Source organism: Camelus ferus, chromosome 17 (assembly GCF_009834535.1).
Source record: "Camelus ferus isolate YT-003-E chromosome 17, BCGSAC_Cfer_1.0, whole genome shotgun sequence".
In the NCBI taxonomy this organism is placed as follows: Eukaryota; Metazoa; Chordata; class Mammalia; order Artiodactyla; family Camelidae; genus Camelus; species Camelus ferus.
This window is the reverse complement of record NC_045712.1, coordinates 17,620,911-17,643,876: the sequence shown is the minus strand read 5'-3', so window position 1 is coordinate 17,643,876 and position 22,966 is coordinate 17,620,911. Positions and strand designations below refer to the sequence as shown.

The 22,966-nt window shown below is 39.6% G+C and overlaps 1 protein-coding gene and 1 long non-coding RNA gene across 9 annotated transcripts in view; one reads left to right on the top strand and one right to left on the bottom strand.

The window, feature by feature from the left end:
- The window catches only part of FHIT (fragile histidine triad diadenosine triphosphatase), a 1,254,006-nt gene that overhangs the window by 308,151 nt on the left and 922,889 nt on the right, over nt 1-22,966 (bottom strand). The window lies entirely within an intron of this gene.
- LOC116657108 lies at nt 9,179-11,253 on the top strand. The gene is made up of 3 exons (XR_004312085.1): nt 9,179-9,265; nt 11,186-11,188; nt 11,242-11,253. It is a non-coding gene; the product is annotated as an uncharacterized LOC116657108 (long non-coding RNA).

The following is a 22,966-nucleotide window of genomic DNA, read 5'->3' as shown; positions in this document are numbered from 1 at the left end:
ACCACTGCCTCACTTATGACACACTGTATTAGTTTCCTATGGCTGCTGTATTACATTCGCACAAATTAAGCGGCTTTAAACAACACAAATGTATCATCGTCATGTTACCTAGGTTGGAAGTCTGACACAGGCCTCACTGGGTTAAAATTAAGGTGTGGACAGAACTGGAATCCTTTCTGAAGGTGTCTTCCTAGCTTCTAGAGGCTGCCTACATTCCTGAGCTCATGGCCCCTTCCACCGCCTTCAAAGCCAGCGATGGTTGGTCAAGTCCTTTTCACATGGCATCACTGTGACCTCTTCTCCTCCCTCCCTCTTCCAATTTTAAGACTTCTGTGATTACATCAGGCCCGCTGGGATAGTCCAGGATCATCTCCCCATTTTAAGGTCAGTTGCTTAGCAACCTGAATGTCACCTGTAACCTTAATTCCCCGTTACCATGTAAGGATATTTATCCATGGTTTCTAGGGATTAGGACCTGGACATCTTTGGGGAGAAGAGGGGATAGTCTGTATTCTGCTACTACAGGAATCCATCTTTCAAATCCACTTCTTTTTTTAAAAACCTGTCCATCTCCAACTACCACAAGGACAAATGAGTTTCTCTCATTTGTATAAACTGTGTACATATAAGGTATGAGAGTCATACTTTCTTGCTAGGCAGAGATGAATAAAGGTGCTCTTCACCAAAAAATTTCAAAAAATCAGAAAACCAAAATTAACAAATAACATTTGGAGAGGGGGGTGGGGGGCAGGATACAGTGTCTGCAAATGTCTGAATTTCCCCAGCGCACAGTTTCTAAGGGAATCTACCCACTCACAGCCTTTTCCCCGTCTCAAGTTCTGAATCATTTATTTCGGTCTATCTCGTCTATGTGCAGAATGATTTCTAACGACTTTCATTGCTATTAGCAGTCTAGACATTTATGATAAATTAAGACCCCATTAAGTGCGAAGGTATCAGAACAATAGCAGGTTTGCCTTCCAATGAATATATTTTAGGATGACAGCTCTGCTTCATCTGACTCCCTCAACAAGAACAACTCATCAAAGTCACAGTTCTAGTGACAGAACACAACCAGCATCTATTTTTGTAGCACCTGAAAAAAATAAAAATGCCCATACAGGCAATACATTTGGTACAGAAATGAAATTAAATAGAATAATACTGAGGCATCGAGTTCTCAGATCCATTTTGTAGTTTCCTATCCAGAGACGCCCTTAATCGAAGGTGGCATCCCAAGGTTAAACCCCAGTTCTGACAACATCTCACGTCAGACACCTGTCAAAATGTAATAAGACACCTGTGAAAGGGGAACGAGTGCCAAAGCCACATTCTATTTCCCTACAGTGCGATTCCTAACTTGGAGGAGTCATGTCACCAAGCAAACAGGGTGGTCGCTGGGTGCCACTGGGACTCTACCGTCATTTGCAGGCGAGGTGGAGAAAAAGACAGAAAGATGACACCTCGGAAGGAAGCGCCACAGCGTTTCAAGTTTAGCAAATGATTATGAGCATAAAAGGACAACTCTGAATGAGCTTAGATTTCAGGGTTCAGCCTTGGAGTCTTGATCCCAGTTAGAGGCAGGGAATTATTTTTTTTAATATCTGTTTTACATAATGAAGGGGCGGTGGCTTTTATGCAGATGAGTGCTTTTGAATGTTCACAACACCAAATGGGCTTCATTAGCTTAGCTGGGCAATTATAAAGTAGGAAGTAAAAAGCTGAGATAGAGCCTTATCTTCAAAAAGGTCTGAAGCGGGATGCGCTAACAGTAAGAGACGGTGCATTTTGTACATTTATTCACTTGGAGGCAATACTTCTATAGCCCTTGATAGCTTTGAAAGCAGTGCATACATCCCATTTACGCCCCAAATGGGAGAAACAGGTGGTGTGTTTAAGGCTTTATAGAAAGTCTTGAAGTATTTCCCAAACATTTGTAGGTTTCACCAAGCCTTTCTCTATTTGTTCTGAATGCCTTTTCTATTGTTTTCCAATTGCTTTTCTCATTTCCCTCCCATGTGCATTTCAAAGGAAATTGGAGAGCTTAAAAATGTGGCTAAATATAACACCACACCAAGCAAACAGTGAATAAAAGCTCAAGAAATTCTTTTAGATGCATATTCCTCCTCTCTTCTGATTAGGAAACTGCAGTATCACAAATGGGACTTGCTCAGGAGAAAGGCTATTTGTTTACCAGGCAGCCAAGCACATAAGACGGAAAGCTCGGGCTGAAAGGACTAAATCCAATTCTCAGCTATTTCAATACAGATGTTTTTCTAGATAATCAGCCACGTAGGCTTGTTGAAAAATCAGATTAATCAAATCTCTCAGGGACTGAGAGAGGCAAAACCATAGCCCGTTAGCTCTGCAAAGGACCATCCAAACTGGTCTAATCTGATGCAGCCACCTCATTTTAAAGTTGAGAAATCCAATCCCAGAGAAGGTGAGTGACTTAGTCCCGAATATCACTGGGTCACTGACATCCAGGATTAAGTCCCAGGGCCCCCGTTTCTCACAGCGGGCTCCCCACAACTCTTCACATCACCCCCAGGGCAGCCAGCTTCAGGAGGAAGGGAGTCAGAGAGACAGAATGGGTTTACACGTATATCTTGAAGGGGTCATCTGTTGGCCTGTTTCCTGTTTGTCTTCTTGCTCCCAGACATTCTGGTGGCAGGTTTCTGTTTTATTTTTGTGTGTTTCCCTCCCTTCTCCCCAGTTCCAACTAAAGCAGATACACAGACTCAAAGGAATTAACTGCTGGCTAAATATGGAGCCCAAAGTTTCACAGCGTGTTTACAGAGCACTGGTTCGAGGTCCTGGAGACTAGGACCAGCATCAGGCTGGGGAAGGGGCAGGACCACACATGAGGGTACATCTCTAGGAAATAAAAGGAAAGGAAGAGCAAGAGTCTTTGAAGAGGTAGGATCCCAATCTAGAGGACCAGGTGGCCAGGTGCAAGCATACTTTAATCTCAAGTGAGGATTTCTGCTGGCCCGTGCCTCCAAACCTCAGTCTTGTTACCAGCCTCAACCTGGACTGGCTCATCCCCTCTAGATAACCCAACATCCATCCAATGGTCTGGAAGACCCACCTCCAATCCAAACTTATATGCAATGGTAAAAAGGGGGATTTTACTCCCTAACCTTCAGAATGCGTCTGAACAGAATGAGAGGAATTTGCTCACGAGCCCAGGTACAGTGCAGAGAGGGCACACCTTCCCTCTCAGGTATACTGTGTTCACTGGACATCTATCTCTCTCCAGTTTTCTAGGGTCGCCTCGAGTAAACATTCTGTTAGCTCACCACTTGTTATCTCATCTGATCTGACCCTTGTCCTGACCTCTAATACGGAAAGGCTAGTCCTGAGATGGAGTAGACTGTTTGGATCTGTCTGGTGAGCCTGGCACTCAAGGCCTCTCCAGTCCCCCTGCATCTGTCCTTCTCACCTCCTCTATCACTGTGACCCAAAACCAAATCCTCCAGCCAAATGGGATCATGTGCTGTTGCCGGAACACGCCCCACACTTACTTCTACTAGTGTTTTCTCATTCAGGTCTTCCTACCGAAAGGCCTTCCCTTCCTCACCTTCCTAGTAATTTAATTTGCCAATTAAGACCTTTTGACATTTGAGATGACTCACAAATATAATGGGACAGCCTAGGAGGGGGAGAGCGTCTATCACTGCCGGTGTCCAAGGGGAAGGGTAAGACAACAACACGTTAAGATGAGATCAGGCAGCAGTTGGGCTCCAACAGTAAAAATAATAATAGCTTGTAGGTCCCAGAAAATGCGCAAAGTGTGGATCATACAACATTCTCACAACCACCCCAGGAGGGAGGTACACTAATCCTCATTTCACAGGTGAGATCCTGGAAGGTAAAGGTCCCACCATCACTCCGCTGGGATTCAGACCAAAGCAGGAGGACTTGAGAGTGAGCTGTTAGCCCATAGCTCCCTGTGCCTCCAACAGTCCCTCCAAGGCTGTAATACTGGCCTTTGTTCCCACTCCTTGGAGCCCTCTCTGAATGCTTCAGAGGCACGTTACCATTCCTTCCTCTGCACACTCTTAGCTCTGCCCTGGTAATTTCTCGCCAGACTCACTTTACATATTGGTATATGCACCACCTCCTCTAACCAAGGAGAGCGTAAGCCTGGAGGAAGCAGGGATTCTGGCTGATCTACACGCAGAGCACTCACACTGCCTGAAACACAGCAGACGCTCAAGTTCTCTTTCTTGAATGAGCACCTCCCACAGTGCTTCACACACCACAGCGCTTTACTAGTGACCGTTGTGTTTGCTGAAGATCTCCGCTCAAACAGCTGTCAAGAATCAAGGTTTCTAACAGTAGCAGCCCAGAGCCCCCTTTGTCTGCCGAGAGCACCGCCCTGACCTTGACCTGTCGGGGCCATCCGGATAGTGTGTTCTCACCAGGCTCGGGGCAGAACCAAAAAACCTTTTCCAGCCAATAAGTGCTGTTATAAAACTCTGTGATTGTCTGAAACTGTAAAATTCTTTATTGGTGCCAAGGTGCAAACAAAACCATTTCCTTTTGGCATTTGGACAAGTCCAGGATTGTGTTATTTATAAAAACTGGTTTTTTTTTTTTTTTCAATCCTAAGTTGTTTCCTCCTGCAGGCATATTTAGGGGGGCTTTCTTTGCCTTACTTACTCCATGACCTTGAGTTATTCAAACTCCATTATTCCACGGAGTCTCCTCTATGGTCTTGCATCAGAAACATCACAAATTACTGCGAACGTTCGGTCCTGGAGTACAGAGTGTGAGGACGGCAGTCACCTGGACATGAGAATGAATTCATTCCCTTCTTATTAATAGTAAAGTCATGACTTCTTCCTTTACCCCTGAAACTAAAAGGTAGAGGCTTGCTAGAGCAATCAGATCAAACTAAAGACCAGCATGTCCTTGTTTCACTTAATTTTATTCTATTACTGCGTGAGTGATATTAAAGATCCACTTCTGCTCTCTACAAAAGAACAGTTACATATAAAGCCATCTAGAGCTAAGGTCCTGATTCTGCAGACTAAAGCTATTCACAGTTCACATTCCTTTGGTTTTACTTGTAAACGATGGTTTGAAATTGCCCCACTTCTTTCTGTCGCAAATTCCACCACCCCAGTGCAAACCACCATCACCTCTTACCTGGAGAGGACTGTGAAATTCTCTCCTAACGGGCCTCCCAGAGGCCCCTCTTGCCCCACTCATCCATTCTCCCCACAGCAACCAGAGAGCCTTAAACAAATGTCAGTCAGGTTATTCCCACCTCTGCTTCAATGGCACCCCACTGCACCGACTGTACTCAAGCTGGCCTGCGAGGGCTCGTCTGATATCACGTGGTACATGTCCAAACAGCTGTGTCCACCTTGGGCCACCTGCCCTGACACCTCCTGGACTCTAGGCTGGCTGGCCTCCTCTCACAGCTGAGGACTTGCTGCTCCACAGGCCTGGAGCCCCCTTCTCTCACCTCCCCACGGCTGGCTCCTGCTCCTCCTTGAGACTCCAGCCAAGCATCACCTCCTCAGAACATCCTCTCTACCTTTTCTCCAAGTACCTCTGCTGTCCCCAACTCCACTTCTGCCATTTTTAAAATCACTTTATATATATATATATATTTTTTTTCTTCCAGGGATTTTTTTAATACTGTTTCCAATGATCTTCTTTATAAGTTTACTTATTTATTTTCAGTTTTCCCTACTGAAATGTAAGTTTCATGAGGACAAGGACCTCGTTAGTCTTGTTGGATACTGTATCACCTACTGACCTGGAACACGTCACATATATGCAAAGAAGGTCTGTGGCATGAATAAACAAAGGAACCCAAGCCCCCTCACGTTATAAGATCTGCCGTTATCTGGGCCCTTGCCACTCCTTCCAACCTCATCAGTGACACGTGACACACTGAGTCCCTTGCTACGGCATGAACACGTCACTGTTTCTTCTTGTCTCTGCAGTTTTACACCAGCTCTTGCCTTTTGCTAGGACAACTTTTTCCCCTACCCAACTCAAGTCCTGGCCTGCTCAAGGCCCAGCTTAACTGTTACTTCCTCGAGGATTTCAAAGAAATCTTTGACTGTCTCAAGGTAAAGTTAAATGCAGCAAGACTCTGTTAAAATATCTGCCTTTCATGGGGTGAGTCCTAAAAGTGTATGAACTAAGGCTAAATCACGCCTTTAACTCCAACACAGTATCTGGCATGCTGTAGGTGTTCGATAAATGTTAAACACATGAGTGAGTTCAGCTTACCTATCGTTTACTGAGCACCCTCCGTATCTCAGTCACTAGGCTCAGTGGAGGATAAGGCGGAGGGTTTCCAATAAGCGGAGCAGCCAAGCTGGCTTCAGTAACTGCACTGCACAGTAGACCACCTCGTGAAAAGTCCCCAGTGTTGTGGGTGCGCGAGAGACGGAGAGACTCCAGACGAGACACAGGGGGGCCCAGGGGAAGGCGACGCAACGAATGCGCAGGCACTTTCTACTTTCACTTCTAACACTAGGAGGCTCTTCACCCAAAAGGCTCTGAGATTTTCCTTCTGTTTCTAGGAGAGCCTCCAGGTCTGTGGGCACATATGCTTACAATCCAAAACGCCCCACAAAGACACAAAGTTTAAGTGTCTTCAAATCCAAAGTTCCTGACACGCCCATTGAGCTATTTTGGAAAGTCAACACTAGATGAGTAAGATTTTAAAAACAACCTTCATCTTTATGTGTAATAAAGCATTTCTCAGCAATAAAGGTCACCGATGTCAATAACACTCCCTCTGCAGAGCTTCCTTTCATTTCCATTCAGAGTTTCATAAAGACCATTGTCACCAAGATCATTATAAAATTCACAGGAGAATAAAATGAAAAGGATGTGCAGAATAATTTTTTTAAAATAAAGAGAAATAACACCTACATACTAAAGTACATGAGTCTTCTATTAGATAAAATCACAGTTATAGGCAAGGATGCATTTAATTGCTCATACATTTGAGAAGGCACTCTATGAGGAACTGTCAAAAGTCAAACAATTCCCCAATTCTTTCTTTCTGAGCACAAGAAACAGCTAATATTATTCACCACTGTAGCATGAAAATTAGGAAGTTTATGCTTTTTCTTAAAAAAAGAAGAAAAAAAAGGTAGCTTATAGCACACCTCTTGGTGTGATCCAGATCATCCTTTTTCCACTTTCTCCTTTCTGGGTAGCTCTCTCCTCCTGCTGTCATATGAAGGGAGATGGCTGTGTTCCTTCAGTGAGAGATTTATTTTGCCTGATAAATACATTGCATATATTTGCACCCCCCCACACACACACCCAGTAATACGTTTTCATTTGCACTTCAATTGAATATTAAGTTAAACCAATTTTAAGGATGTCTGGCAGGACCACAGTGCTATCACTTCTAAAAAGCAGATCATTTTCGGAGTTACAAGCCATATCTGGTCCCCCTCCTTGCAGATGCTTTTGAGGCAGACAGAAAGCATTGCCTGTGCATAATGGGCCTTTTATCAGATAAGTGCTTACATTTCTGTTTCAAATTTACATCCCTTGATTCCTAAATGGCTTTGCTGGGAGTGAGAAAGGTAGACTCTTTTATAATCATGCCACAACACAAAATTCAGAACTCATTTTGAAAGAAGAAAAAAAAAAAGACTGTCACCAAACCAGCATGCTACAGACTAAACAATGTGACCAAAGATAGCTTTTCATTTAGTTTTCACCCCTAAGTGGCTGCTGTAGCCTTGAGAAAGTCACCTTGCCAACCCATCATCAACCGACTAGTGTTCCTGAAATGCCAACTCTGCGTGAGAACCTACTGGACATAAAGAAATGGGGTTGGCGTTCAGCGTCCTTATTCATTGCCTTGGGTGTAACTATCTTTGAGATGACCGTAATCATTTCAAATGACTATAAACAACTTTGTACCAAGAGGAGCGTAAGAATGACTTGAACACACAATGTGAGAGTCTTGGAGGGAGCATGAGTTAAATTCTATTGTTTATAATCAATTGGCTTCCAGAAAAGAGAGAAAGAGAGAGAGGGAGCGGATGTATCTTTTTCACTGACAAATACAATGTAACCCATGATGACACAGGAAGAACAATCACTGGAAGGTGAAGGGTGAGAACTTGCGATAAAAGTAACCCTGAAATCAGGCAAAATTCAATTAATGACCTCTGAGAATATGAGATCAGAAAGAGAAACTGAGGCCTTTTTAGACTTCCTTTTATGCCAGACCACATTTTATTAACCATAATGAAAACCACAGAAACCATCTACTTCACCAAAACTGAATCCAAATTTAGCCACTCAAGTAACCGAGAACCCACTGAACTTAGTTGCCAGGGGGAACAGAAGAACCTCCTTTTCAGAAAAGAGAATGACATTTCTTTCAAACTCCACCATCTACAGTCAGCTAAATCCGAGATCGAAGAGGGTTGTTTAATTCCCCTCTTGAAGCTCTTACTGTCTTAATGTATTTTAAAATAAAATGAAAATCTAACAAGAAAAGAGCACAATTAAGCCTAATTTGTGTGCTTCAACATCTGGCTGGGTGACTGCTCCCTGCACTTCACAAGTGTACAGTAAAGCATCACACTTCTTAATTAAGACCACTCATTCTGTTTCCCCAACCAACAATGAGGTGGTTGTTTGGGTACAAACTCTCCAGGAAAAGGCTTAATGTAACAACGTGCCAAGCAAACACTGGTTCAGAGTTTAAGCTGCCTATCCTACCTTAAAGCTGATTGTGGCTTTATTTTAAATAGTAAGATTTCTTTGCTCACGTACAGCACTGAGAAATAAATGCACATAGGAGTGCGCGCACACACATACACACAATCTCTCAATAACCCTGCATACAGTGACACAGCTTTTGTGCTCTGTCCCAATATGGAACAGAATACCTGGCAAATCACGAAGAGAGAAACACTCTTATTTCTTAGGATTGAGATATTTGTGATGTCTCTACTTTGCTGGGACTTACATTTGAAATGCAGAAGACCAGACCTCACCTGACCTTTGATGCCTGCTTTAGTGATCAGAGTAGAAACCTAGAAGAATATGAAACTCCAAAGCTGTGCTTTCTAGTCAGCTAATGGAACTGGTAAAGAAACAACTCTTAATTAGCTTTACCCTGAGCTAACTTCCTCTGATCTGCCATGTATAATTAAATATGCTAGCGAGACAGAAACGTGAGATGCGGCAGCTTTCACACCCAAATTTTCAACTCCAAATTTGTAAGAAGATAAATGTGGATTTTTTTTTTCCAGTTGAAAGCCCACCTTGAAGGATTTTATTTTCACTCTAAAAACTCCTACCATTATGTTAGAAGAGGAAAAGAGTAAAAGGGTAGTGATAATAGTGGCAAGGGATGAATTCTTAGAGAAAAGAATTCTAAATCAAACCCAAAGAATTTCAGATGCCCAGCCAAGGGCAATGGTATAACTCAGTAGAGATGAGAGACCCTAATCCTGTCTGTTTTCCCAAAGGCTGCATGTGGTACCTGCCCCACTGGTCTCTCATTTCTAGGAGTGAGGCTAGTGCGGGGCAGAAGACATCCAGCACTCAGGCAATTAAAAACTGTGAAGGCAGAATCCAGCTCCACCTAGACAGGGCCTCTATATAGCTACATTACATAAAATTATATTTTATCCTTTTTAATTTGGAATCCTTTAGAAATGTAAAACTTCCTAATGAAAATTGCTCTGTATATAAGGAAATGGAACTGTTTTGGAATATAGGCTTCTCCTATATTTATGTCTGAATGTAACTAAGAAAGATGAGCAATCATTCACATTGGCTCTATAATAGGTGAATAAATTCTTTTTAAAAAAAAATCTGATATTTTATATGCATTTGAAAATAAACCTGGCCAATATTTTCCTAAGAAAAGGCTTATGTGATTAAACAAATGTTGACCTTTAAAAAGTCTTAATGCTTTTTTTTTTCTTTACACAAAGCATTCTTTTGTGGTGGTTGAATCAATCTACATATCCGAGCATATAACATAGATAGAATTTCACAGTCAACTATCGTGTTACAGATAGGTTTTCTCAAAGATAAAAAAAAAAAAAAAATACAGATACACATTTCACATTCTTATCAGAATAACCTACCAAGAAAGAGATTAAAAGAGACTTTACAAATGCAGATAATTTTTCAATACAATTTTTTATAAATACCAGAAAGGTTTTTCCCTCTGTGAACAAACTCAGTTTGCTTTGAAAAGGCATTATCTATATGATGAGACACTTCAAATTCAATCATTTAATTAAAACGTGCACACACACACTATTCTGGGAAAGTTTTGAAAGGGCATTTAGAGTAGACAAAAGCTCTTTAAAAATTTCTCTGAAGTTTCATCTTTATGTATACACTAGTCTGATTACTTGAACAGGTTGGTCAATTTAATCTTAATTCAGTTTTATGGATTTGGAGACTGACCTTGCTTGATTTTTACCATATGTGTCATTCCCCTACAATTAGCTGAAAGATAATTCAGTGAGTGTGCTTTGCGGTTATTTCCATTATAAAGCATTACATTTTTATTTGAGTTGTTTGAGGGAGCCCCTCTGCACTGAGGAGACAGACAAGAGATTTAGATACAATTTAAGATTCTATACTTGTAGGGGTAACTGTTTCAGGGCTCCTTAAACCTAGCTCAGAGTTAGCTAAAAAGCTGGTTCTCAGCCAGTTAAGCCAAAACACAATTAAGTAATTTGGGCGTATTCGCTTGGTTTTTATTTTCTGCCTATCCAGTATTTGCCCCTGTCCTGTTTTGCTGGAATTCTTACTGTGTGGACTCTCAGTTGGATACAAAGTGTCCATCTCCCACTACAGCTGGACCTTTCCCTCTTCCTTGCAGGGGCCTTTGACACAGAGGCCTCCTGGTCTGACTGATTTTCCTAAAATGTGTTGTGCTTCTCATTCCCTGGCCCTCAAACCTGCCTTAGTTCCTTCTTTTTTCTAAGTTTTGGCTCTCAGCCACTCACAGATTCATGAGTTCTCACTGTCAACCCAGCAGTTCTCCGCTACAGGTAATCGGAGCTGGCCCCCACGGCACCAGCAGAAAGCTTGTGAACTAGAAGACCTCACACACTGTTAACTGGGCTGTAGATGCAATAGAAGAGAGGGAGAGGAGGAAGAGAGAGAGACTGAAAGGACAACACAGAAATGCTGTTTCAGCCAGGATGTTCCTTCTCTCCTACCGCAGGTATTCAAATGGGACTGATTTTCCAAGTTCAGCGGAAGAGCCCAGAAAGAAACGTCAGTTCTTCAGTTAACATCACTCATGCAAGGAATTCATCAGCAAAGTCTGTCTTGGCGCGTGTCAAGTCATTTCATGCCTCTCAGAGGGTATTAAGTGCCATAAAACACAGCTTCAAAAGCGAAATGATTCTCCATTTTGACTCTATACTTGAGTCTTTAGGGAATAAAATAAAGCAAAACAAAAAAACTGTCTCTGGCTTATTCCTAAAGAGAGAATAAACAAGATATTTCTTGGATCAAATAACCGGAAGGATTGCATTTCTTAGGGTTCCTGTTCCAAAAGCCTGCAAATCCCAGCAGGTCTGGCAAAGCAGAACAGAGAAGGGGCCAGATATAAATTATGAGAATAACATGAGCAAGTGGTTAATGGTTTTCTTAAATGCTGCAGAAAATGGCTTGTGTATAAATAAATATCCTACAGTATTGAGACTGAGCATGAAGAAAAGGTGAAAATGGAACTCAAGGGACCTTCTGGAAGCCTGTTCTCAGCTAGCTTGCTTGTGTTTGCACAAATCTGACCTTTCTGTAGGCGAAGCTCTTTTTTATAGGCTGGAGATGAAGCTTGAGCTCTCAGCAGGCAGCTAACCCCCAGGAGTGGCCAGAAGTAAACCAATGACATATTTACTCTTCTCCCCCTGCCTTTCTTTTAATAAGATAATAATTGCCCAAAGTGGCATGTTAAGCTGACTGCTTCGATAGATGCTTCTTGAAAAACTACTAGGAATGTTAAAGGACTAGTTTTCAAGGCTTTGATCATAAACGTAATGATTCACACAACTCAAATAGGCCACAAATGGTCCAATGTCAGGACTATACGGGAAACAGAAAACCTGTGTCCCAAGGGCAACCTTCTTGCCCTTTCTGTTCGCAGGGTCCCCTCTTGTGAATTGATGGGGTGGGGCCACCTCCTCAGAATGATGATACAAGTCTGTGGTCAGAAAGATTTGGAAAATGCTGGCCTCAACATCAGGACTTTTCTGAGCACGCAATGTACAAACATGCAGTGTGAATCTCTAAGGGCAGAGAGAGGCAGAGTAGGTTACAACCTTCCAACTCATCCGATCATCTTGCAGAGTTCTGCCTTGCAACACAAAGATGAATGAAACAATCACTACAGTCCTTCCAGCTTTGTGTAACATTTCTGCTAGTACAAGTGGACTCAGAGAAATGATTAAGGGAGGTAAGAGGGTCTTCTGAAAAGAACCCAAGGATTCCTAGATGGACTCTGTTAGTGGTGTAGTGATTAAAGAAGGTGTACTTCGGAGCCAGGCTTACAGGGTCATATCCTATTTCTGCTTTTGGTAGCTGTGTTCCTGTGTATCATCATTCTGGGAAGTTGGACCCACCCTGTCAATTCACAAGAGGGGACCCTGGGAACAGAAAGGTCAAGAAGGTTGTCCTTGGGACACAGGTTTTCTGTTTCTTACATAGTCCTGACACTGAACCAGTTTTAGAACAAATAAGCAACAGTATCCTGTTCTCAAATGGCCTACTACCCTCCTATTTAATTGACAAACTCTTCCCCCTGTTCTTGCAGACAGGTGATTAAGCACATACACTAACGTCACAGAGAAGAACAAACATGACTCCATATTGGATCTGTTCCTTCAGCTCTAAATTTTGTGCTCTGTTGCCTGTGCTCAGTCATGCTGCTCTGCACCTTTGTAAAAGAATGTTGCCTACAGCCTGAAATATATGTGATAGCCCATTCTTAAGGCCTCTGATCTTTACAGGTATTCTGATCTTTACCACTTTTTCATTCACATAGAGATAAAAAGTTGCAGATGAGAAAGTAACAGTTGTCTTGTTGGAGGTTTATACATCAACAGCTCCCAAAACAAAAGATTCTTACATCGAGAAGTTTGCAACAATTAGCCACACCCCCTCCCCTTTAGGATACAAGAAATGTGAATTCTAACTCAACTAAAATAGTTCTTTGGGACACTAGTCCATCATCTTCTCCACTGGCTGGCTTTCTGAATAAAGTTGTGATTCCTTGCCCCATCACCTTGTTTCTCAATTTACTGGCCTATTGTGAGACCACGAGTACAGGCTTGGACTTGGTAACACTAACACATATCAATAGTACTTACTCCAAAACTAAATGAGAACATTAGAAATCTTATACTTGTGGGCTGAACTTCTTTAAAAAACAAAAAACAAAAAAATTCTTTAAAATACTGTATAGCACAGGAAACTATATTCAATATCTAGTAATAACCTATAATGGAAAAAAATCTGAAAAAGCATATTATTTATATATATAAATATATATATATATATATATATATATATATATATATATATATATATATATATATATATATATAAACTTTAAATCAACTATACTTCAATAACAATAAATAATGAAACTGTAATAGTTGAAAGCATACTGATTTAAGGATATTTAGGTCAATGGACAAAAGAGAAAAGCCAGAAAGAGATCAGAGCATAAACAAAGGTCACCATCTGATAAAGGTGGCAGTAAAAATCCTAGGGAAGAACAGATCGCAACAAACAATGGCAGAAACACTGGTTAACTGTTTATAGGACATAAACAGTTACGTCTCTTCCTTCTGTCAAATACTAAAACAAGACACACATTTACTAGTGAAATAAGAGCAGAAAATGGAGCCATTAGATAATTAGAAGAAAAATGTGACAATATATCTGGATGGAAATAGACTTTTTAACTATAAAGACATTAAAGTAAAATAACAAAGAAAAAAATGATACTTATCACTACAGAAAATTAAAACTTTCAGTACCCCAAAACCATTACAAACAAAATGAAGTGAAAAAACCATATGGGAAAAATGTGTCTGAAAAAAGTATTACAGACTTACAGCTAGTATCTTTAGAAAAAAAAGCTATTACAAATCAATAAAATGAAAACACTTCATTAGAAAACTAAATTAAAGCCATGAAGAATTCACCAAATAAGAAATATAAATGGATAACTACGATATGAAAAATATATTCAAATTCACTATATTCAATTAACCATAGTTTTAAACAATGAAATAGCATTTTTACCAGGAACTAGGCAAAGAGGTTTTTTTCCCCCCAATAAAAATATTCATATCTGAAGAAGCTATACGGAGGAAGGCATAAGTATACAATACTATTCAGGGCAAACTGGCATACATATCAAAATATTTATTCATAGCCTCCAAAAATTTATGCCGGTGTAATTATCAGAGATCCAGACAAAGATTACTAGTACGACATTTGTCAGTTTTATCTATAACAATAACAAAACTATTTTAAAAAGAGACAGTTAATTAAATTCTGATATGCAATGGCTAATATTTAAAAGACACTAAGAAATCAGATTTCCAAAGAATACTTCATAACGTAAAAAAGTTGACATAGCTAAGTGTAAAAAAATTTAAAATGAAATGTGCAAGTATATATGCGCAAATATAAAATTTTATACATATACAAAAGACCCCAAAGATGCTTATTTGCATTTGGCTATAAACAGAAAAGAGCAATGGGAGGAGATTCTCCTGACTTAATAATGGTTATGTCTTATAAGTAGAATTAATGTAGACTTGTTTTTTTCTTATTTTTCTGTATTTTTCAAATATTATTTAATAAAGTGAAGCTATATTTAAAAATAGTTTCAATAATTTGTAAATATTCACTCTCTAGATACATTTATTCTGTTAATTTTATGGTAGGCCACTGTATTATGCTGAGGAATTGTGACAGAGAAAATGTAATAATAGACATAAAAATAGCTCCTGACATTATGGAATATTTTAGGAAAAGAAGCACGTGTTGGTATGAAGTTTACAAAGTAAAGTAGAAATGGAAGCATAAAGGCTTGGGAACTGGTATTGTAGTTGAAAGCCAGGAAGGCTTCTCAGAGGAGGTGACATATAAGCTTTATGTGAAAAGGCTGGAGCCCCCATCTGGTGGAACAGTGAGAGAAGGTGCTTTCAACAGGGAGCATCAACATTTGGACTAGAACCTCAGCCTCTAGTAAAAATAATAACGCCCAGCTTCAGTGTGTTTTCTTGCTTCTCCATCAGTTATGTAGTTCCCACCTTCCTCAGCCTCCTTCAGCCACTGTTTCTCTAGGAGTAAGACAACCCACTTTCTACAGACCATCTCAAATTATTATCGCTATTAAGGAGAGAGCCCTCTCATTCATTACAACACTGTGTGAATTAGGGCTCTCAAATGAACCCTTCCTTGGTGTTTATAATTATATACTTAGTCTACTTATTCTCTAGCAGTGAAATCAAAGGTTTACCCAATCTTAGAGTAACTTCGAGTATCAGGCAAGCAGGTAGGGGAGTTTAACCAAGACGAGAGGGCAGGGCAACCAAAATAACAGCATGTGGCAAAAGACTGTGTATCTATTTCTTTGATAAGTCATTTTCTGTTACAGGTACTTGTGACATACTACCTGTTATTAGAAAATCAAAAAATTAAGCGATACAACTAAATTTACCCTTTTTCCCCCCCAGAGTTACTTATTGCTGGCAATCTCTTTCCAGGAAAAAAGTTACAACTGAAAAGTGTTAGGAAAATACTGCACAAAATGCAGCATGGGTTTAAAAAAAAAAAAAAAAACAGAGAAGATTTAAATACAGAAAATAATCCTTGTTAAATATATCTTCTAGGGAGATCCACTATGTCCCAAACCTTAAATTAGAAAGTCAGCAGAAAGATGAACTGAATCCCAGGTGTTCATTGCACACGCTTACTGGATTAGAACTAGAGATAATTAATTGCTCAATTTTAATATGCATTGGACTAAATGGATGATAAGATTTCCAGTAGTTGGTTTTGAGGTCCAGAAGGGAAAGATTATTTCTTTACAGGTCTGGGAGCCCTAGGGGCCAAAGACATTTCAAACATCTGTATTTAGTGAGTAAGAAGTTGGGTAAACAGTAGAAGAGGTAATGGAATGGGGTAAATTTCCAGAAAGAGAGTATAGAAGTTCAAGCTCAAATTGCCTTTTCCCATTTTAAATTTAGAATATAATTTTGTATGAGAAAGAAGGTTTTAACATTTTAAAATTTTTACTGCAGCTTCAATGATTAGGATTCCTGTCCTATAATGTCAGCATTAAATCTAGACAGATCCAAAGCCCATTACTTCCTATCTGGGAAAAAAAAAAAAAAGACACTGTTTATCGCCTAGATAATTAGATTTTTTATGTTCTTAAGAATTCAGGAGCACGCTATGGTTAATTGGGAAAATTGTGAATTATGTCTAACTTGTGCCCCCTTTTTATTAAACTTGTAACAAAGCAAATGACAAAGAACCAACAATTCACTGATGGTGAGTATCCAGACACATATATGCTCAGAGAATTAACACAAGCAGATTCCATTTAAAAAGTTGGCTGCAAAGGTAGATGATAAGAGTGGGCAAGAGGCAGCATTGTAGTGACCACCAGTGACCAGAAAAACTCCCCTGCCCCTTACACAACATTCAGGCTGTTCAAAAAGGCCACCAACTGTAGGGTCATTATGCCGATCCTTCAGAATCCACGTAAGGCTGCCCAGGCACCCTGGGTATCAACTCTGTGTATCAGAATCGTTTGTGGTGCTTATTAAGAAGATGGGATTCTGAAATCTGTTCTCCAAAAATCCTGATTCAAGAGGTGAAGGGGAGACCCAGACTATTAATTTTTCATGTCTGTTAACATACTTCATAGTGAATGCGGATGTGCAGCTAGGTTTGATCATTTCTTTAGATTTTTTTCAACGTTTTAAAATTCAAATACAGGTAATATTTGATGATCACTCATTTTAATTTGAATGATGGGATGTGCTCAGGGGTGAATGACATGACAGAGATACGGTAACATCAAGGGCTTCCTGTGGTGCTTTTCTTTCGATGTGCTTCAGAATCTTTGGGGCCCCCCACCCCCAAGAGGTGAAGTGACTTTTCCAAGGTCACAGAGAGTCAGTATATAAAAAGAGGTAAGAATTAAATTCTAATAATTTAAAGTATATACTTGCTACAATTATTTGATTGTCCAATAAACCAGAAGTTAGTAGATATTAATAACTGAAGGGTCATTGCCATATTTCCTAAATTTTTAGATGTTGATTTTTACATTTTTAATGTAAGTAAATGGAGTTGCATCTTACGATTGACTTATGTGTTTAATATGGTGGCATTTCCTTTTTCCAAAATATTACAAGATCAGTGCTATTCTTACAACCAACAGCACTAGAGAATCAAGAAACTGTGATATGGATGTATATGTATGTGTTATACACACGTATCATTTCTCTGAAATAAGGCTTTGTATGAATTCGTTCTGTCTGTATAGCTTATTGTCAATGTCTCAGTTAAGGAAATCAAGACTCATCTCGTCTAGAAACCTGGAAATACACTTTTGGCACACACCTGCCCCTCCTACCAAAGCATCAAAGTACTCATTGAGTCCTGATGACTCCATTTCTATCTTTTCAGCCTTTTCTCTCATTCCAGATCTTCTACCTCAACTATTCCCCCTACTGTAGCACCAATCTAATCCACCACACAGAGAAGGTATACTCTCATGAAACCGTATTTGATCCTGTTACTTCCTTTTCTAAAACCTCCAGTGGTTCCCTTGGATCTTCGTAATCAGGTCCAAAGCACCCAAAATGGCATTTAGGATCCTCTAGATCCATGTAGGATCCTTCTGTTCCAGTCTCATAGATGCCAGTTGCCTCTTCCGTGGTTAATCAGTCCAATTACTATTTCTAGAACTTACAGCCCTTTTGCCACATTTTTATTAGTTGAAACTTTCAAGGTCTGGCTCAAAAGTCACATTGTCCATCAACTTTTCCTGTCTTCCCATCAAAATAAATTTCTGCCACCTCAGCATTCTCACAGCACAGAGGACCACCAGCTTATAACAGCCCAAAGCCGTGCCACGTGGTGCCGTCTCTCTATCCAAATAGACAATTAGCTTCTTGGCAGCAGAAGCCAGGTCTTAATTTAGTTTCCTCCACAGAGCTCAGCATAGTGAACTGCACATAGTAGGTTTTTAGGAAACACACAATCTTGAACAAAGCTCTAACACCTGCTAAAGCCAAGGGACTACAGGTCAAGGATATTATAAGGAAGACTTCATTGAATTGAAATTCTTGGTCCCATGCTACGCATCCGTGGGTTTTTATTAGGTTCTACCATGAATGGCAGCATTTTAGATAATATGATGCTGATAATGCACAATCTTCCCTCTCAATCTTGGCCGAACCCAGGGAAGCAATTTCCTATTTGATTAAGAATATGACAGCAGCACGGACTGGATTATAAAAATTTACTATAGGGTTGAGAATGTAAGCCTAATTGTGGATCAAATGGGAAATATTCCAAATGCTTTTTATAAGGAAGTATTTGAACAGCTTATTGGAGAAAATGCAGTATCGTCTTCAGCATCGTGCCAAGCTTTGGTAACCATCTAATTTCAATACAGGTACTTACTCTCCCTTCTGTAGCATCTAGGAAGCAGGTGGTGGTGACAACCTACTGCTCAGTGTCTGAGCTTATCAATTCTTCTTGCCTTAATTATGTCTCAAATAGATGATTTTTACCATTTGTTTACATAGCACTGAACAAGCTTTACAATATATCAGTCTTCACATAGCAGCTCTCAGGTTTTGCCTGGATTTACATTTAAGTTTAGTGATAGGTTTTAAATGAAGTCACCTTCTCTTTGACATAGCATTTTCAAAGGCTTTCTTTCTAAAATCTTAGGAGATTCTTAAGGGTTTCCTCATCTACCTTACCTCCAGAAATCCCCAAAGGATATTAAAAAAAAACTTCAAACTTTTTTTCTGTGATTTGCAGTACTGTTTTTACCCATTGATCATGTCTTCATTGCATTGAACCAATTGAAAATGAGCAATTTAAACCACCCCTATAATGGTTCATTAGCCTTAGCAATCACATCACTAAGAAGGCAAAGGCCAATGTCCACCATTATTAGGAATAGTAATTATATGTTACATATTAATGCTGCTAAATGAAATAAATTAATGTGAAGTACACATACTCACTAATACAACTATATTATATTATATTAATGTTATAATTATAAAAATAATAGCAGTTTGAGTCTTTGAGCTCTACCCAGCACTATTCTAAGCACTTTAAGTGCATTTTTACTAAATTCCCACAACATTCCTGTGGGTAAGCTTTATCTCCACTTCACAGATCAGGAGATTGAGACCAGGTGACACAGGGAAAAGGACAAAACATCAGTGAGGCCCTGACTTGACAGCCTGCCATCTCACTCTCCATGGGAACCCATCCCTGACCCTGCAGAGAGATGAATTCAGTCATGTGAATAAGAGTAACTTTCATGGCTCCATTTCACCTGGGTTACACCTCTCCTGATAGAACACATTACTGCTGCACCCCAGCCCTCCCATCTGAAGCCACAATCCTACCGCTGAGCCCCAGCCCTGCAACCATGAAATACATGTGACCTTCGGAGTTACACCCCTTTCTCCGTCCTCCGCAACTGAATCTCTATGGTTCTAAGTCTATGAAAAATCTCACAAAAGACTCCCCAAAAATTGAACTTGCCTCCCAAATCCTGAGCCTCTATTCATAGTTCTTCTCAAGTCTGACCAGATTTCTGTATCTATAGTCAGTCAAAAAAAAAAATATATATATATATATATTTTAAAGATTTGGTCTTATTTTACTATTTACTCAAACCAAGAATCATTTATCATGCTTGCTAAGCGTAAGTTGCTTTTCTAGGTATTATTAGACATAGAAAACAAAGCACCTAAAGGGCCTTAAGTTCTGAGAGGAAAAAAGACAGAAATGCAAAAAAATGTTCAAAAAAACTCCTGCAGCTTGAAAAAATAATAATTTAACACATAGAGATAATAAAAGAAATGTTACAGGGAGGCACATGAATTTCAATTATATTTTACTAATTTCAAAGAAGCATTCATCCTAAGCAGGAATAATTTCCCCCTGTTGGGGTTGGTCCAAGAAGTAGAGGTAAATAGTGGGGAGGGTATAGCTCAAGCAGTGGAGTGCTTGCTTAGCATGCACAAGGTCCTGGATTCAATCCGCAGTACCTCCTCTAAAAATAAACAAACCTAATTACCTCCCCCAAGGCCAAAAAAAGAAAAGAAAAAGAAAGAAAGAAATGGAGGTAAATAGATATAAAACTTCCAACCCACAGAAGCAACTTAGGAAATGTTCATTTTATTATTATTATTTCAATAAAGATAATACATTATACATGTGTGATGTTTACCAATTACAAAGAAATTTTGCTCACAAACACCTCATTAGATAAAATTAGGTGATATGTGTTATCTGATGCAAAGCAGGAATTCTGGGAAATACCAAACAAGTTTGTGTTGAATCCCTGCCTTCAAGGCACATCTGAGTTCATGAAAGAAGGCAAGGAATCATGAACACTGAGTAATATTAGTTTCATCAGGAATGCAGGATGGATTAAAAAAAAACATATGTTTTGGAATTCAACCAAGAGGTTGGGGGAGAAATCTAGGGGTGAGGCAGAAAGAGTCTGGTAACAAGACCACAGGAGAAGTTTAAACATCTAAAAGAGCATTTTATAGGAAAAAGCAGCCTTACCTGAAAACATTCAACGTAGGACACAAACTAGAAGTCGTGACTGATATTCAGAGCCTGGGAGAAGTGACAATATGGTGGGGGAGCCTAGAGCAAGCTCTTGGTTTGGAAGCTAGTGAGTTAAAGACCCCACAGTAACGTTTTATGAAAAGATAGCGGCAACTCTTCACAATCTACACCAACAGAAAGCACTTAGAAAGGAAGAATAAATGTTAGTTAAACTTTAAAGATTAAATTACAAATTTACTCAAGTGATTTAAACTTTTACTGCACAAGTAGCAATTTTAAGTCATAAGGGATCTGAAATGTTCCCAGAGTTTTAAAATCGACTGTTTTATTCTAGTGAAAAGAGATCTTCGCTTCCAATGGCGCAGCACGGCAAATTCTCTGCCGCGTAATAGGCTGGGGTAATTGGAGTTTCATTGAAATAATTTTACTGCTAACTTACTAGTTTTCTGTTAATTATCATTTCAGAATAAGAAAAACTATTACTTTTAAAACCTACATTAAAGTGGGCTTAAGCAAGCATGCAAACGGAAGGCAGCAAGAGAAAGTAGAAAAAGACACTATTAATATGAACAGTTATAGTTGGGTACTTGTTCATTTAATAAATCTTTGCAATATTAGCAAGATGGATGAGAAGTAGTAAAAATGAGAAGACCATGAGGTAAGCGATCATTTGTTATCATTACTGAGATATAAAGTATGATTCAGTGTTTCATAATAGATGTTAAATTTGATTTAACATGTGGCTGGCTCATTTGCTGAAAACTATCCTTAAAGACGTAAACTCATTCTAAAGTCAAAGCCATTGTCTTAATAACAGGCTTTAAATTATTTCTCCTTAAGAGACCAAATAAACTCACTAAACACAGGCTTGGCAAGAGGATGTGTGAAACCACTTTCTCAAAAACAAAACAAAAACAAATACTCAGATTCATAAAACAAATTATAGAAAATATTGTTGGCTACACTGAAAGAACAAAGAATTACTGAATTCTAATACCAATGCAGATAGAGTCTGTTAAAATAGACGTTCAAATGATCAGTACAGGAACTCTCATCACTGCTGTAACTGCACCAGCAGCTACCTAAGAAATCCTCCTTTGTCAACTTCATCTCCATAATCATGCAAGAATGCCAGTTCCCATTTAAAGTTCCATGGATTAGACTGTCACAAGTGCTGTTAAAAGAATTCATAATCTATCATTATACTTCAGGAGTGATCCGCCCTGGAATGAGAGACACTTAGAAACATTTGCTACATTGAGTATGCTCCTATCAGCCACTCAACTGTGTCCAAGTTCCCAATCTATCAAGAGAAATGCATTGCGTATTTTTTTCTTTAACAATTTATCTACCTCCTAGAGACACAAGACCAGTTTAGAGACCACGGGTCTACTAGTAGTCCCAGTGTTCATCCTGTCATTAAAGGCTTATTTTTAAGCTAGCCAGTATCTGCTCTGGAATCAGATGCATTAATAAAATGTCTACTTTACAAACAAAAGTGGAATCTTCTGTTTTCACTGGTGACTGTGCCCTTCCACATCTTTGGGTTCCTATTTTTATGACTCAGCCTACACTCATCTGCAGAAACCGACGGCTAGGCAGCTCCATTATCCTGCCTTTGAAAATGATCTGGATGTCGGGGAGCAGCATTTCACTTTGTTATATGCATTAAATCACTAGCTGTTGATAGGTTGCATCCTCTCTGATCAAAGTGCCATCTAATTCACATTTAGCTGTCAGAAGCACACCTATAAAAGAGCACATAGCCAAATAGGCTTTATGCACCCATTCTTAGGGTACATACTTTAGTGAGTATTACTCTTATTTGCTGTTGATTTTACTTATTGCCAACATGAAAACCCATGTTTGACATCAACTAGCCTTGGGCCACTGAACTAGTCACTCTGACTCTCCAGGCTTCATTTTCTTCATTTGTAAAATATGGGGTTTGAGCTACATCAGTGATTCAGGAAAGCAGAGTCCACAGCCAGGCTGGCTAGCCCCATCCTCTGAGGACTTTGGGTCCAACCTGATCCATTAGCCCTGGTGGAGATCCCCCAAATTCTGCATTTTAGTAAGTTCCCAGAGGATATGGCGAAGACAG